The sequence below is a fragment of the Bombus affinis genome, chromosome 3, assembly GCF_024516045.1.
Source record: "Bombus affinis isolate iyBomAffi1 chromosome 3, iyBomAffi1.2, whole genome shotgun sequence".
In the NCBI taxonomy this organism is placed as follows: Eukaryota; Metazoa; Arthropoda; class Insecta; order Hymenoptera; family Apidae; genus Bombus; species Bombus affinis.
Window position 1 is genome coordinate 15,383,467 of NC_066346.1, and position 19,226 is coordinate 15,402,692.

The following is a 19,226-nucleotide window of genomic DNA, read 5'->3' on the forward strand; positions in this document are numbered from 1 at the left end:
CTATATTATCTGCGTGCGATAAAGTTGTTAATTGTTTATATCTTTTCAACGGCGTTACTACTTTGTGTGATTGTATAAAGTGTTGGAAATATACATTATTATAACTCTGACTCCCAGTGTTATACCGCATTAACCACCCCGATTATCCTAACCGAAATACGGGGATCGAACTATTCGTGGTGTCGATTATTCTAATCGTAACGGGAATTTACGACTCCCGTTGACGCGTATTCTAACGACCGCGTCTCCCCGCGATAGCTCGAATTTACAACCCGTAAAACAAAAAGAATCCCTATCCTACATGAACTCTAGGGATTTCACATATTTACTAAATTTAGTTTTCTAGTTTATTACCCAAATTCTAGTTAACTGTAAATTTCAATGTTTATAATAAATAATTAAAAATAACTAAAATATAACGCTCTTGAATCATTTAATCTCTTTCATTTTAATCATTTAAACTACTATAACTTATTACGATTTGCGCTTTGAATAGTTAATCAACAGAGTTCAGTCTAACGAAAAAGTATTCCATCCACAGCGATCGTCAGCGCTAGACACGCGCCGTCTTTACGGACGACATAGGCCGTGAGTATTCAGCACTCAAAGGGTTTATCGTCTGTGATAAAGCTTTTAGTTTCGAAAGCTCTGTTAAACTCGTTATGGTAAAATTAATAGACACTATAATCTTAACGAATTATCTTTTGTATTCGTAAGAGGCCCGACGATTTCTTTATTATGGGAAAATAATTTCAGCGATATTTTTCGCTTTTAACGCGTTTGCAGCGCGTACGCGTATATCCTTGCCTGTTGCGCGTTATACGTTTTAACGTATGTGCATAATTTTCTATCTACCAAATACGCGCAGCTTTTAACGAAGCAGAGCGAAACGTTTGTAAAATTGAAATGTTAGAACGATGTTTCCGATAAAATTCTTTGTTCCCGGCAGGTTGAACTGCGAGACCGATGCGTTTAAAAGTGCAATTTTCGAGGAATTAAACGCACGAAATTCTGAATATTAGTTCCTTCGTTATGCCTTTGTCATATTCGTTTCTATCTTTATCATTATTCGACAGGTTATTCGCAACTCGTGCAACGAAATAGGAGGATATCCATACGTTGATCCAAATTTCTACTTTCAATCATATAATTGGCTTTCTTTTGCATAAAACGATATAATCGAAACGTTATCATAGATATAATCTGGTTCTGGAAAAAATCGAAGAACGTCGTGTGAAAATCGATTTTAATTTAAATTGTCTTAAATATCCTTTAACGAATACGTCGTATTCTTTCGTTCTATTACGTTTAAATTAACAGTTATCGTCCTTTATGTCGGCCATTTCCTTCGTTTACGTTCTTTTTCACTTTCTGCCGTAATAGATCAGCCACGGATAGTCCATTTCGACGAATAGTTTCTCTCGATCGACGTGGAAACCGTCGAAAAGAAAGATTCAGGATATTGTAGCCGTTCGCCGATAAGGAGCGCCATTTACGCCGAAGGAGATCCGTTCTCTTAGAACGTTCATAGAGCTCTGGGTCTTTTCGTTCTATAAGATTAATATAAATCTAGAAATTGTACAGCCCAACTTTAAGTCTATCGCAGCTTCGTTCGAACGACGTTACTTCGTCCTGTACAAATTTCGATTCCTCCGATGAAACGTGTATTCACAGCAAAGTACTTTTTTCTGTAATCTTATTATGGCTTGCGAAAGTGTTCGAATAATCTTGATCGTTCCGAGGTGACGCGTATCACACGAACAATAGAAAACTCGGAAAATACCGAAAGGTCGGATGATACCGGCGTTCGTACGGTAAAATCGTAAAATTGATTTCGATAACTTAACATCGTACTTGCGTTTCAGTTTAGTTGACTATTTGATCGATTAAAAGTTCAATTAATCTATTTACTTTGTTCGCGCGGTGCCGGCGTTAAAATTTCGAAAAAAAAACGCGCAGTTAGGAGAAAGCTGGAAACACATCGTATAATACGAGACTCGGATAGCCGAAACTTCACCGAGCTGGCGGAAATTTTGCGTAGGATCGCGTATTATGCCAAACATTTTGAAATCCCGTTAACGCTGTAACGAGACACGACTATCATGATTATGTTCGTTACATCAGTTGCGACTCTGCAATTTTTGTACTTTCGAGTCTGTCCCTATTTTAACGATAATAAAACATATTTGTAACGTTGGGAGAAGATTTTTAATCAAGAAAATTGAAACGAAAATGTGCGATCTTTTTTCATTTTCTTCAAAAGGAAGGTATCCTCTAACGTTGTAAGAACGTAATTGGGTCGACCCATACATAACTCGAGCTAAAATGATCGAAAGGGCGTAGCAGGCTTTTTTTTATTTATTACAAGCGTACAGTTTTGTCAGGTTCAGCCAAATATTAGGTTGCCCCAAAAGTGTCTTTCCTCTACGAATATGTCTTTTACGACAATGCATCTTTATACAAACACGACAGCTAATCTGTCAAATGTCGTGGTCTTTACCTTAATAGAACAAAATGGAACGTACGTAGTTCGATAAAATAAAGGAAACAAGAAACGTCGTGCGTCTATTATTTTCTTATAAAACGAAAGACTCTTTTGTTGTACAACCTGATATTTGAACTGTCGATAATTTTCGAGAAAGGTCCTGTAACTTCCATATACATTTTCCGATCCATTTCAAATTTTTCCAATACAATACTCGCGTCTCGTTACAGCACCAGCGAAATTTCCAAATATCTCGCATGACACGCATCGCACATTCGTGAAAACATTCCGTGATAAACGTTGGAACGCTTTCTCAAGCCATTGGGTATATTGCACCGAATAATTTCGAAATTTCACTGGCGCTGTAACGAGACAAAACTATGGTGATTATTATTATTATACGTGCAAAATGTGGAACAGATTTGAAAATGTATCACACAAGTATCGGAAAAAAGATCATCGAATTATTGGGAAAACCAATTTTGTTCGCTACGTCGATAAGCCACGGTAAATAGCGAGATCGTTTTTGAGACTAATAGTGCATTTAAAACTATTGTTCATACCTTGTGCTAATTTTTCACTAATACTAAATAAACTACGTTCGCGAGTAAATGTCCAGAATAACGTAATTTCCATCAGCATCGTCGGTTTCGTTTCAAATTTCACTGTTATAATTCTCGCAGCGGTTCCTGTCTCGTTACAACGTTAACAAACTTTCGGAAAGTGTCGCGTAATGCGCATTTGGAAAAAATTTTCCGTTGCGAACGTTGGAATAGCAGCGCGAGCCACCGCGCAAACCGCGGGAAACAATTTTTCCTTGGAAAACTTGGAAGCTCGTGTCATCGTTTAGAACACGTACCTGCGTTGTGTTTTATCGATGTTCCGTACTTTGAAGTCTAAGTATAAACCTTGCTTGCACGGTGCAACTAATCCGTGACAAATCGAGCAAAGTAGAGGCTGCATTTCATCGAATCAAGGAACGTTTGACGTGTACAACGTTTTTTTTTTTTTTTATTTATTTATTAAAATTCACAATTTGTCCAATTTGGACATTTGGTGGAATTTTTTAACGGTTAAATTAGCATGTTGGTGCCTACCCCCAGCGGGGTACCATCCTCGTGTTTGTTAGGTTATGTCCTTTATAAGGTCTGCTGGGTGCTTCCTTTTTAGTCTTCTGTCTATATTTATGGTTTTGTATGTTTCCGCAGCTAGCCGGTTTGTGTGTGTTGCTATTCTTGATTTGTATTTCTCGGAGTATCTGCTAATTTCTTCCTTGACCGTTGGCATTCCCAGGTCACTTCGTATATCTTCGTTTCTGACGTACCAAGATCCGTTTACTATTGTTCTGAGGATTTTAGCCTGTATTACCTCTATTTTGTTTATATGGCTCATTGCTGCCGTCCTCCATAGTGGTATTCCGTACGTCCAGATTGGTTTTATGATCGCTTTATATATTTTTAATTTATTTTCTGTGCTTAGTTTGGATTTTTGGCTTGCTAGCCAATGCATTTGTCTCCTTGTTTTCTGTATTTTTTCTACTATCGATTTGATGTGTAGTTTCCAGGTGAGTTTTTGATCTAAGTGGAGTCCTAGGTATTTGACATGCTTTGTTTGCGTTATATGCGTGCCGTTCAATAGGATGTTTGGTGGTATCCTTTTTCGTAGCGTGAATGTAATATGGTTGCATTTATTGGGGTTTGCTTTTATTTGTTTTTCTTGTAGCCAATTTTCTATTTTTATGATATGTTCTTGTAGTATTTTGACTGCCGTTTCTGGGTTAGTATGCCTGACTAGTATAGCTGTGTCGTCCGCGAATGTCAATACTGTGCTGTTGGTAGTTGTTGGTATGTTCGCCGTGTATAATGTGTATAGTATTGGGCCTAGGACGCTTCCTTGTGGTACCCCGGCCTTGATGTCTTTAACTTGAGAATGTGTGTCCTTGATTTTTATTACGAAGGTTCTGCTGCTTAGGTAGGATTTTATTAAGTGGTGTATTTGCTCCGGGAATTGTTTCCTAATTGTTTGTAGTAGACTTTCATGGTTAATTTTATCGAATGCTTTCTCTATGTCTATAAAGAGGGCTGTGCAGTATTCCTTGTTTTCTAGTGCTACTATTATTTCGTTTATAAGCCTGTGCATTTGCTCTATCGTGGAGTGTTTGTTTCTGAAACCAAATTGGTGATCCGGTATTAGTTTTTTTGTCTCTATTATTGTTTTTATCCGGCAATATATTATTTTTTCCAGTATTTTGGAAAATACTGGAAGCAGTGATATTGGTCTGTAAGATGCAGTTTGGTGCGGGTCTTTGCCTGGTTTATGTACAATTTTGATCTGTGCTAATTTCCATGGTTTGGGGAAGTATTGAATTCTTAGAATTGCATTGAATGTTATTGTCATTAGTCTTATTGCTTTTGGCGGAAGGTTTTTCAAGATTTTACCATTGATTAGGTCGATTCCTGGCGCTTTGTTGTTTTTTGTTTTATCAATTATGTTTCTAATTTCTTGTGCCGATGTTTTAGCTATGTTGTATTCCTTGTCGGCTGTGGTAGTAGTGGTTTGTGGATCCTCCTCCGTATGACTTTTGAGGTTGCTGTTGTTGATAATGTGTGGTGTGAATGTGTTGCAGAGGTGGTTGGAGAATTCTTCAGCTTGTTCTTCGTTGCTTCTTGCCCATGTGTTATCTGCTTTTCTGATTGCCGGGACGGGTATTATTGGCTTCCTTATTTTTTTCGTGGCTTTCCATAGTGAATAGTTGGTGATCTCGTGTGTGGACAGTGTCCCTATGAACTTTGCGAATTCATTATCGTTGTGCTCCTTTATTTTGTTTTTTATTTCCTTTGCAAGTTTGTTTAAGTGTTTTTTGTTTTCTCGGGTTCTGTATTTTTGCCATTTTGCTTTTGCTTTTCTTTTTTCTTTGATTTTGTCGAGTATTTCTTGCGGGATTGTTATTGTTTGTCTGCTGGTTGGTTCGGGTGTAGTGGTTGTCCTTGCTGCTTCTTGAATAGTTGCTGTCAATGTTGCTACTGCCTGTTCTATGTGTTCAGGAGTTTTTAACGGGATGTTGCAGTTTATTTTGCTTTCTATTATTTCTCTGAAAGTTTGCCATTTGGTGGTTTTATTGCATAGTGTTTCTGGTTTGCTATAGTGTATTGGTTTGTTTCTGTATTCAATTAGATTAGATTTATGATTAGATTTATACTGTTTGAATAAATTCTCGCTCGTAAGTATTTGCGCGAATGCTGGTCTCGTGCGAAACGTGATAATTAAAATTGCGGATTTTTAGCATACGCAATACACGCAAGAAGATATAAAATTGCACAAATATTTGAGATATAATTGTAGATGAAACTTTCAGCCTGAGATCCAATCGAACCGGTAGCCTTTCTAAAACCGATCTCTACTTTCAAATCAACTTTAAATTTCAGCCTGTTTTTATGAGAAAATTCTCAAACTAATATGATGCTCCTCGGAGAGCTCTTCTCTGCCTTCTCTTTCGCTCTCCACTCGTTTCCCCCTAGAGAACAGCGTAATAGGACTACGTGTGCTCGTAGTCGGAGACAAAATTGGCGTTCAGGTGATATTCTACGGGAGCTTATTTTTCTAGATGACTCGTAACCCTGGCAAGTGTCAGTCTTTAATCTCTTAACGTACAATTTTGCTCCGCCTAACCGGTCAAAGACGCGCAATTTCTTCCTCGATCTACGTTCGCGATCTAAAGACGCTCGATTATACGCACACAGAGACGCACGAAGATACTCGAAGACTCTTAGAAACTTTTCACTTTTTCTATATTACACGAAATATTTAGAAACTTCATTAACAGCACGACGAGCCACGATTATACGTGATTGTGAAATTTCTAAAATTTCTAATTTCTCTGCAAAACCGTATCCAGAAGTTACATAAAATATTCGTCGCGCAAATAATGAAAATATTTGAGCAGTCAATTATTCGCTGTATTAAGCCACGATATTTAGCGAAACGATCTTTATCACCAGTTGTAATGTTTAAGACTACTTCTATTCATGCTATATACTAATTTTTCGCTAAATGTATATTTGCCATAAATGTTACAATTACAAGACATCATAACTGTTACAAGAGAAGTTTGCAAAGTTGCGATATGAAGGTTGATGTTTTTAATTAAAAAATTTTTGATCGCGAATAACCGTTAAAACGGATTAAAGTTTTTTTGATTGCCGGTAATCGTTATCGACGAGAGAAATTTCATTTTGGTTACCAGTAACCAACATAAATAACCGGATTTTTAAATATTTTTTTTTTTTTTCTGTTACGAGTAACTGTTATCCGTGGCGAGAAAATTTTATTTTGGTTATCGATGACCATTATCGATGGCAAAAATTTGCTCTACATTGTCAATTATCACTGGCTATATTATCAATCGTTATTAACGTCACTGATAATTATTGGGTTGGAAACTAGGTGATTGCGAATTTTGTCAATATCATCTAATGACAAAACCCTCAATCACCTAGTTAACAAGCCAAAAGTACGTGTGTTCGCAGTTATTCATAAAACTTGTGTGTTTTATCGAGCAAACAAAACATATGAAAATATAGGAAACGAATAGGATGAAAGATATCGCAGTAGAATATTTTTATTAACAGTTGCACCGTGATATCTTTTATCTTATGCTTTGTTTCGTACATTTTCGTATCTTTTTCTTTGCATAATAAAACATATCAGTTTTATAATTAGGCTTCTTTACGTTGCCAGTGAAAACCGATTATCAGCAATGTCAATAAATATCGACGATAGTCGAATGTGACTAGAAAATATTTTTTTCATCGATATTGCTTGGCGATAATCGAAAATCAATTTCGCCATCGATAATGGTTATCGGTAACCAAAGCAAAATTCGGTTTTCCTTGATAATGGTCACTGTTCGATAACCGAACAAAAATTCAGGTCACTTCCATTGATTACCTTTTCAAATTAAATTCCCATGATCTAAAATTATTATCGAGCGACCGAGGAACAAATCGAATCGTTCGTAATGATTATTCATAATCAGAATTATTAACGATTAAAATTCTTGAATCGTATCGCTTTTGGAGAAATTGAAAACTGGCTTTCGTTTAAATAAAAACTAGTTTCTACCCAATGATTTTCCTGCCAAAAAATATTTAACGTAGTTGTTATTTTGGAGCTTCGCTTGTACTTCCACGTAGATTCCCAGATTGATTTCTAATTTTCCTATTGTAATATAACAATTAATACGATATAATATAATAATCTTAATATTAGATTATAAATATTAACATTGTAGGATTTTTTTATTTATTTATTTTATTTGGGTATGGTCGTTGTCACAAGATCACCGGCGATCTATCGGTTTCGTGATTTCTTGCGTCTCCGACGTGACACTGGCAACCTCACCATACACGCCTATTACATCAATGCACTCGTGTTCAGTGTCTCCATACACTGTACTCGCATTCAGTGTCTCCATACCCGCCTATTACATCAATGCACTCGTGTTCAGTGTCACCATACACTGTACTCGCATTCAGTGTCTCCACACACGCCCAGTGCGGTAATATGATCCAACAAACTGAGACTCATCCGTGTATGAAATCGAAAATGATCTGTCATGTCATTACGGTCTGACCGGTAACTCACAAAATGCAACTGGCGCTTTGAATACTAACCGTAATGATACTGACTTTTGTGTCTTTTTTTCCTCCCTACTTTATCATTGAACGTCCGATCGAAATTTTTGTTGTTAACCTGGGCCCTTGACCTATTTGGACAGTTAGTTAAGCCATAAAGAGACCAGTACAATATAATTTAGCTAAACTATAAAGGAACAAAATACCAGTTATATCAAGTTTAATGTTAGGAAAACCCAATATTTTAGATCCACCCGAGGACGTGTGATAATCAGAATGGCCGTGTCGGAGATGAAAGAACACCGGAGCCTCTCCTTTGAAGCGATACCCCCTTAGTGCTGTAATCCAGATTTCATCATAGCCGCACTAAGAAACTGTTGTAATTCGATCCGACTGTACTTATTCGAAATTTATGATAGTGAGCTCGGGCTCGAGGCGACAACCGGTCGCCGAACGTAGTCGCGGTCAAGGGATGAACGTTTTATCTAACAAAGCCATGAAGTAACTCTATAGCTTTCCTTAAAAGAAATACTTGGTACGGGGCACGACGGTAAACATTTCAACGATTTCTGTCCCGTGGCTCGCCACACGCAGACTTTGTCCTTCGGGTAAGACGATTGCCAGATGCCAACGCATCTTCGCAGTATATGTTTAGCTGGGCGAGGACCCGCTACGAATATTAAATTTCAATTACACAAAGTCTCTCAAATAGACAAATGGCCTGTGCCCCAACTACGGGAAGATAAGAGAAATCTATCCTTCCACGAACGACGCTTCCCGCTAGCAACGTTCCCCAAGGACAGCTAATATCTTTCTCTAACCACCAACATGGAAATTGACCAATTAACAGCAACGACAATTTCCCTCACCCTTCGAACGAAGACTTTTCTCCGCGAATCCGATTATCTCGTGCCCATAGGCACACCCATCATAGTTTTCTTCGACAGCGTCACCGCGACGGAGAGTCACTCTCCAGTGCGATCTCATCAGTAATCGACCTGTCTTTCGTATATGTAATAATAGCTCCTTGCTCTAATATACAGTGTAACTTAGACGCAAACGAAGGGTAAAGTTCAGCATCCGTTGACCGCGGAAACGTTGCCGGAGCCGAGACCATTGTCCTAGTGCCGCGAATATCGAAACCTTGCGACTATCTATCGACGCTGTAATATCCCTAATTTGTGTCAATAAACTCAACTATTGTTACACCGCACCTATGGCTAATTTCAACGAAGATTCACCGAACACCACCACCGCCAATCCTGACGTACATCCGACATATATAACGTTATATGTTATTACGAAATACTATATACCGCTGTACGTTATATGGTAATACTATATATCGTTAAACGTTATAACGTAACAATATACATCTTTATACGTTATTACGTAATAGTATATATCGTTATACGATATAGGATAATGCTAGATAACGTTATACGTTATTACGTAATGGTATATATAGTTATACGTTACATGGTAATACTATATAACGTTATACGTTATATGGTAACACTGCATGACATTATACGTTATTACGTAATAGTATATACCGTAATACGATATATGGTAATACTATATATCGCCAAACGTTATAACGTAACAACATACAACGTTGTACGTTATATCGCAATAGGATATAACATTATACGTTATATGATAATACTATATAACGTTACACGTTTTTACGTAATATTATATAACGTTATACGTTATATGGTAACAATATACAACGTTATATGACATATGATATTACTATATAACGTTATAAGTTATTACCTAATAGTAAAAGGTATGTAAATATGAGACCGGAAATTTTGTATAGAAAAATGCACGTTTATTGTATGATAATTATACGTTATATGGTAACACCATATAACGTTATACGTTATAACGTAACACTGTATAACGACATACGTTACATGGTACTACTATATAACGTTATGCGTTATAACGTAACAGTATACAACGTTATACGTTACAACGTAACACTATATAACGTTATACGATACATGGTAATACTATATAACGTTATACGTTATAACGTAAAAGTAATAGTATACATATAGTATACGTAATAGTATATAGCGTTATACGTTACATGGTAATAATATATAACGTTATACGTTATAACGTAACAATATACAACGTTATAGGTTATTACGTAATAGTATATAACGTTATACGATATATGGTAACACTATATAACGTTATACGTTATAACGTAACAATATACAACGTTATACGTTATTACGTAATAGTAAAATGTATGTAAATATGAAACCGGAATTTTTGTATAGAAAAATACACGTTTATTGTATGATAATTATACGTTATATCGTATCACTATATAACGTTATAAGTTATATGATAATACTATATAACGTTATACGTTATAACGTAATAGTATATAACGTTATTCGTTATATGGTAATACTACATAACGTTGAACGTTATAGCGCAAGAATATAAAACGCAGCACGTTATTACGTAATAGTATATAACTTTATACGATATATGGTAATACTATATAACGTTATACGTTATAACGTAGCAATATACAACGTTATACGATATATGATAATACTATATAACGTTATACGTTATTACGTAATAGTATATATCGCTATACGTAATATGGTGAGACTATATATCGTTATACGTTATAACGTACGAATATACAACGCTACACGTTATTACGTAATAGTATATAACGTTATACGACATATGGTAATACTATATAACGTTATACGTTATAACGTAATAGTATATAACGTTATTCGTTATATGGTAATACTACATAACGTTGAACGTTATAGCGCAAGAATATAAAACGCTGCACGTTATTACGTAATAGTATATAACTTTATACGATATATGGTAATACTATATAACGTTATACGTTATTACGAAACAATATATACAACGTTATATGTTATTACGTAACTGTAAAGAGTATGTAAATGTGAAACCGCAATTTTTGTATAGAATAATACACGTTTATTTTATGATAATTATACGTTATAACGTAACACTATATAACGTTATACGTTATAACGTAACAATAGACAACGTTATACGTTATTACGTAATAGTATATAATGTTATACGTTACATGGTAATACTATATAACGTTATACGTTATAATGTAACAATATACAACGCTATACGTTACACGGTAACACCATATAATGTTATACGTTATAACATATCACTATATAACGATATACGTTATATGGTACTACTATATATCGTTATACGTTATAACGTAACAATATACAACGTTATACGATATATGATAATACTATTTAACGTTATACGTTATTACGTAATACTATATATCCTTATACGTTATAACGTAAGGATGTACAACTCTATACGTTATTACGTAATAGTATATAATCTTATGCGTTATATGGTAATACTATATAACGTTATACGTTGTAAAGTAGCAATATACAACGTTATACGATATATGATACTACTATATAACGTTATACGTTATTGCGTAACAGTATATATCGTTATACGTTATATGGTAATACTATATATCGTTATACGTTATAACGTAATAGTATATAACGTTATACGTTATATGGTAGTACTACATAACGTTGAACGTTATAACGTAAGAACATACAACGCTACACGTTGTTACGTAATAGTATACAACGTCATACGATATATGGTAATACTATATAACGTTATACGTTATAACGTAACCATATACAACGTTATACGTTATTAAGTAATAGTAAAAGGTATGTAAATATGAAACCGGAATTTTTGTATAAAAAAATACACGTTTATTGTATGATAATTATACGTTATATGGTAACACCATATAATGTTATACGTTATAACGTAACAATATACAACGCTACACGTTACACGGTAACACCATATTGTTACGTTTGGCTATCCAAATTTTCAAATTTTAATCAATGTAGTAGTCGCTGCCACCGGAAACAGTCTAAGGACTGCTTCAATTAGATATTTCTTGTTAGATTAAGTAGCGTTGATTGGAGTTTAGGCCACTGGTCAACAATCTCCACGTTTCGGCTAACCTGCTATGCCCAGGAATACTAGCACGGGAGAGGATTGTTTGGAATAAACAATTATATTATAAATAATTATTCCTGGCGGATTTAATGACGAATTTTACTAATTATTGATATTATTTATTATTTTAATTATTAATTATTAATATATAATATATTAATATAATATATTATATAATATATATAATTATATAATATATTAATAAATTAATATATTAATTATTAATTATTAATAATAATTATGTGTATTGTAATAATTAATTATTAATTATTAATTATTAATAATAATTAAAGTTGACTCACCTGACGTTGGCCTCCGCTGATGAACGGGCAGGCCGCTGGGGTGATTCCGGTTTTGCAAAGATTTACACTTCTATAATTTTTTTTGTTTTAATCTTTATTTAATTTGAACAGTGTAAACAACAGTGTGTCCGGACGTGTTTAACAATTCGAAATTCTAACGCAAAACTTGAGCCAACTATTGTTTTAATTCTAACTGACTAAAAACAATTATTTTATAATTCGAACTGACTAATAACATTTATATCTCGCAACTCTTAAACTCGAACTGGAACGAACAATTATTCTCTAATCCTAACTTAAATTCTAATTAAATCAACTGAACGAACTGATATCAGACTCACTCAAATTCGATTGAACGACTAATACCAATTATCTGCTTATTCTACCGAAACGGACCGATTCAACTAATATCAATTATTCCGATTATTCTCTTATTCAACTGAACCGCTAACAATTTCTTTATTCTAACTGATAACGATTACTCTTCTGTAATTTCGCCAAAATCTCCCGAACAGCTAACAATTACTCTTACTCTATTTTCGCTAAATACTCCCTAACGCTAACAATTACTCTTACTCTAATCTAACTGAACCAACTAATGACAGTTACTCTCTTTTCACAATTACTCTTCTTTATTCTACTGAACCACTAACAATTACTCTCCTTATTTTCGCTAAATTCTCCCGAACGCTAACAATTAATCTCCTTATTTTCGCTAAATTCTCCCGAACGCTAACAATTAATCTGATTTGAAATGTGTCGCTACGCTTTTTATAATGACATCCCCAATGGGATGGCAGTCACGTGGCAGTTCGTTCCGGTGGGAATCGCAATGCTGCAGGTTTTTAGAGTTTCCATGAGAGAACGTGGATTTTGATGATTGCTGATGTCTTGTTTGCTTCATCCCACGCCGTGTCTTGATTTCTCGTATACCTTTTCGATGCTGATGGAAACATTCAAAATACGTGATTGAATGTGGATATTGCAGTGGTTTGTCTTTCGCCGAGATTGCGTCTGCAATCCTTCCGAATCCTTTCCTGCTGATGCCAATGGGAACGATCAAGGCACGTGCAATCCGTTTTGTCAAAATTGCAAGGACTTTCCATACGCGTGTAGCAACGTGTCTTTGCCGAAGTTGCATCTGCGATGCTCTTGTAACCCTTCATAGCGGTGGTCATCTCGCAGTTCCGCCGTGGCTTTTGTATGTGTAGCACGCGTTATTTCTTGTTTCTTCCAATAAAGTATTTTTACATAATGGTAAGTTTTAATATATCATTTTGAAGTCGTTGTAGTGTGATCGTGAGGGTTTGATTTAATTATAAAGTTGTATAGTTTTATATTTTGAGGTTATCTTGTATTCATAATGGCGTGCTATGAATTTTGGTTATATGAATCTCGATCAGTGATTTTTAGTATGCGATCGCTATTTCGGTATTTTAGTTTATTGGGGTTTTTATCTTCTTTTTGTGATTACAGGTTATGTTGAGTCATGGACACAAAAGCGTCCGCGCCTGTGCGAACTGTGTGAGTATGTATTCTTAGTATTCTATCTCGTTTCGCATGTTGTTTGTTTCCTTAAACTTGTGAATTTGTTTTAGCGCAAGAGGAGGAAGATATGTGAATGGTACGAGATGACGTGATCGACGTGCGTGTGTGAATATGTGCGAAGGATGATGCTGAAGGGGCGGTTTTCCACCCAAGTAGGCACAGTGGCACCTTCGTTGACGTCGTGTCCTGATGATCTTTTGACAATTTGGTTTTATTTGACAATATGAGATATATTTTGCTCCTTGTAGATTTATATGTCCATATTTGCTATATATTAAATCGTGTATATTTTATATTACTTTCTTGTTATTAGGTTATTAGTTGTGTAACTCCAGTTTCTGATCTATGGAAAGTGGTGAAACGTCTTCACGAAATACAATTTCATTCGTTTTCCTCCCTTGCATTGGCACGCTGTGAGTGGTGTCGACTTCCAAATGAGGTTTGTGCATCTTGATTATTATGCGTTTAATGATAGATACGGAGGTATCTTTGTAAAGAGGTTCCCATGCGGAGTGTCTCGGTGTGTATCTTGTTATGATTTCTTTTATTTAGTTCATCCTGCTTCTTTCGTGTTTTATTCACTGCATATGATATTTCAGTGCAAGAAGAAGAAGAATTGTAAAGAATCCGTAAGTGGCCCTAGAAGACGCAGTCATCGTGTGAGGTGTTGTCGGCAGGAACGAAGAGTCGAAGTTGTTGAAGAAGTCGTGTGACATTTGTATTGTTTCTGGTTATATACAACGCTATTTCACATATCTATGTATATATATTATTATATTATTATATATTATTATATTAAGTCTTCAGTTGGTTTAGTTGAATGTTCAGTAATGTAATTTTCACAGGGTGGTTTTGTATATTAGATGAGTAGTTGTTCGATATAATAATATGTGTGTATATATATATATATATATACATTTCACAATGTAATTTTCCATTATGTAAAATATATATATGCATATGTATATGTGCGTGTATTGTTATTCTCATTGTTTCTCGGATCGTTAATTGGTTGAATATTCCATAATGTGGATTTCGTATATAATTCTCTAGGTTCGTAGAAATGTAATTCTATATATTTATTTCTTTGCGTTTTAATGGTTTAATAACGTATACATACATATATATATTATGAATTTTTCCCAAAGATACGCGTACGCATGTGTATATCTATATATGTGTGTGTCGCAGAGCAATCTTCTATACAATTTTCACTTTTATTAGAATGCTGACGTAGTGTAGTATATTTCATTTCTTTTATTTATTTTATTAGGTTACCAATTATTCAGATTCACGAAGTAGGTCACACACACAGATATGCATACACGTGTGTGTATATACATGTGTTTTCGCAGAGAAATCTCATACATTTGAATCGCGGCTTGTCTTATTTATTGGTTCATTTAATTATTTCATTTTATTTTTATTTTATATGTCATTGCTGATTGGTTGTAGTGTTTCTTCTTATTGATTCATTTATTTCATTTTGATTGTCTGTCGTATAATTCTTTTTATTTTGATTGGTTAGTTATTAGTTAATTTATTATTATTGGTCGTGTTTAATTATTCATAAGTTATTGGTTCGTGGCGTCACGTGCGGAACGCGGGACGTGACAATATAACGTTATACGTTATAACGCAAGAATATACAACGCTACACGTTATTACGTAATAGTATATAACGTTATACGTTACATGGTAATACTATATAACGTTATACGTTATAACGTAACACTGTATAACGATATACGTTATAACGTAAGAATATACAACGCTACACGTTATTACGTAATAGTATATAACGTTATACGTTACATGGTAATACTGTATAATGTTATACGTTATATGGTAAAACTGTATATCGTTATACGTTATAACGTAAGAATATGCAACGCTATACGTTATATGGTAATACCATATAACGTTATACGTTATAACGTAACAATATACAACGTTATACGACATATGATATTACTATATAACGTTATACGTTATTACGTAGTATTATATATCGTAATACGTTATATGGTAATACTATATAACGTTATACGTTATAACGTAACAATATACAACGTTAAACGATATATGATATTACTATATAACGTTAGACTTTATTACGTAGTAGTATATATCGTTATACGATATATGGTAATACTATATAACGTTATACGTTATAACGCAAGAATATACAACGTTATACGATATATGATAATACTATATAACGTTATACGTTATTACGTAATAGTATATATCGTTATACGTAATATGGTAATGCTATATATCGCTATACGTTATAACGTAACAATATACGTCGTTATACGTTCTTACGTAATAGTAAAAGGTATGTAAGTATGAAACCGGAATTTTTGTAAAGAAGAATACACGTTTATTGTATGGTAATTATACGTTATAACGTATCACTATATAACGATATACGTTATATGGTACTACTACATATCGTTATACGTTATAACGTAACAATATACAACGTTATACGTTATATGGTAATACTATATAACGTTATTCGTTATAACGTAACAATATACAACGTTATATGTTATTACGTCACAGTATATACCGTTATACGTTACATGGTGATACTAAATAACGATATACGTTATATGGTAATACTATATATCGTTATACGTTATAACGCAATAATATACAACGTTATACGTTATTACGTAATAGTATATATCGTTATACGTTATATGGTAATACTATATACCGTAATACGTTATAACGCAATAATATACAACGTTATACGTTATTACGTAATGCTATATTTCGTTATACGTTGTTACGTAATAGTAAAAGGTATGTAAGTATGAAACCAGAATTTTTGTAAAGAAGAATACACGTTTATTGTATGGTAATTATACGTTATAACGTATCACTATGTAACGATATACGTTATATGGTACTACTATATATCGTTATACGTTATAACGTAACAATATACAACGTTATACGTTATAACGTTATAACGTAGTAGTATACAACGCAATACGTTACACGGTAACACCATATAACGTTTTACGTTATTACGTAATAGTATATGATGTTATACGTTACATGGTAATACTATATAACATTATACGTTATAACGTAACAATATACAACGTTATAGGTTATTTCGTAACAGTATCTAATGTCATACTTTATATGGTAATACTATACAACGTTATACGTTATAACGTTATAACGTAGTAGTATACAACGCAATACGTTACACGGTAACACCATATAACGTTTTACGTTATTACGTAATAGTATATATCGTTATACGTTATTTGGTAATACTATATAACGCTATTCGTTATAACGAAAAAATATATAACGTTGTACGTTATTACGTAACACTATATATCGTTATACGTTATATGGTAATACTATATAACGTTATACGTTATTACGTAATAGTATATATCGTTATACGTTATATGGTAATACTATGTAACATTATACGTTATAACGTAACACGTTATACGTTATATGGTAATACTATATATCGTTATGCGTTATAACGTAAGAATGTACAACGCTATACGTTATTACGTAATAGTATATAATGTTATACTTTATATGCTAATACTGTATAACGTTATACATTATTACGTAATATTATATATCGTTATACGTTATATGGTAATACTATATAACGTTATACGTTATAATATTATATATACGACTTAATTGAAAATTACCAAGACACTTGACATCACGCGTTGCTCGAGAGCGAAGTTAGGCGGATGTTTATATCTTCTGGGAGTCCCAGAGCAGCAGTTAAAGGTTAATATCGAGAGCGCAGCGATGGTAAACGTTATAATAATACAAAGTTCCGATATTCTCTAACTCTAACCATTCTACAAATTTCATCTTTAAACGGTATCGTGATCTGGTCCTGGTTTAACCAATTGGCTGTTTTCCACGAGTGTTTTCCTCCACGGCTGTTTTCCTCCAATTTTTATGACGAGCCCGTCAGTAATAAATTGAAAAATAAAACAGTCGTTTCGTAACAACTCAATTCTATATTATAACAGCCACCCGTACTCCGTGTTCGACGAGTATACTCGCCATCGCTTACTGTTCGCGACACACTTTTAGGTACACGCTTTTCAAAGAGGTCGCAACGGCTAACTGCTAAATTTTTTTATTCTGACATTGAAATTTAACAAGAATAAATCAATATCAGCGGCAATTTCAGTTCTATCCTTGGCACGTAAATACAATATAATTTACCTTTAACGAAAATGAATGCAATTATTCGTAATTATTCGCGATACAATTTACTTATATATTTTTCTATGTCATCTTACGTATCTGTTATTTGTAATAGATGAGATCGAACGAGAAATATTAGAGGATCAGCAGCAGGGTTAATTTATCAGTGTAAAAATATGCGCAAACTTCCACGATCCAGTTATAACACGCGATATAATTCGCTATTTGCTTAGCTCGCTTCGCCAACTGCCAGCCTCGCTATCTATGTCCATGAGGATCTATTAAGATTATCATTTTAATTACACGTTGGTTGATCGAACGGCCAACGAGAAACGCGGCCGACAATTTTGATTAAATAGCCGCTAGCGTTACCGAGAACACGGCTCGTGTAAAAGAATTTCGTTAGACAATTTTAGTTATCGGATTTGTTCGGCGAGACGCGCAAACAAACCTGCTTTCACCTCGTCAAAGGCTACGTTTCACGCGAAACTCGCGCCAGTTACAGCGTTAACTTCCTTTGTAGTATTCATGGTGAAATCGCCAATTCATTTCCACCGTCTAACGAGAAAGACGAAACGGACGTATTCTCGGTGAACGCTTCCCTTTCGCGTCTCTCCCGTTCTTCGCATCGCTCTGCTTCAACGCAGTACAACCAGCCAGCTCTCTCGTTCGACAGCTGACAAATTGCCTGCGTAACTTGTTTGCCGCGACCGCGAGAACTATGTTTTAAGTCGAATGATCGTCAGATGTTACGAACAATTGGAAATTATCTTCATTTCCCATATCGCTGGCCGATGCTCACGATCTGTTCAGTTTGGAAAACATGGAACAGCTCGCTGGACGATTAGTTTGAATTTTACGGAATCGCGTTTGAGGTGGAATATGCCGAGATCGTAGAATCGTTGATGTTCGACTGCTCCCACGAATACTCTGGTGTCTGTACGTTTTATCAGTCGAACCTAACATTTC

At 34.5% G+C, this 19,226-nt stretch overlaps 1 long non-coding RNA gene across 2 annotated transcripts; it reads left to right on the forward strand.

The window, feature by feature from the left end:
* The first annotated feature begins 13,218 nt into the window (after window positions 1-13,218).
* On the forward strand, window positions 13,219-14,998 carry LOC126914819 (uncharacterized). 2 transcript variants are annotated; one of them, XR_007709825.1, is made up of 5 exons: window positions 13,219-13,742; window positions 13,962-14,009; window positions 14,084-14,185; window positions 14,347-14,472; window positions 14,633-14,998. It is a non-coding gene; the product is annotated as an uncharacterized LOC126914819 (long non-coding RNA). The 2 variants fall into 2 exon arrangements; XR_007709824.1 differs by having other exon boundaries at window positions 13,234-13,742; window positions 14,347-14,998.
* The last annotated feature ends 4,228 nt before the right edge of the window (window positions 14,999-19,226 follow it).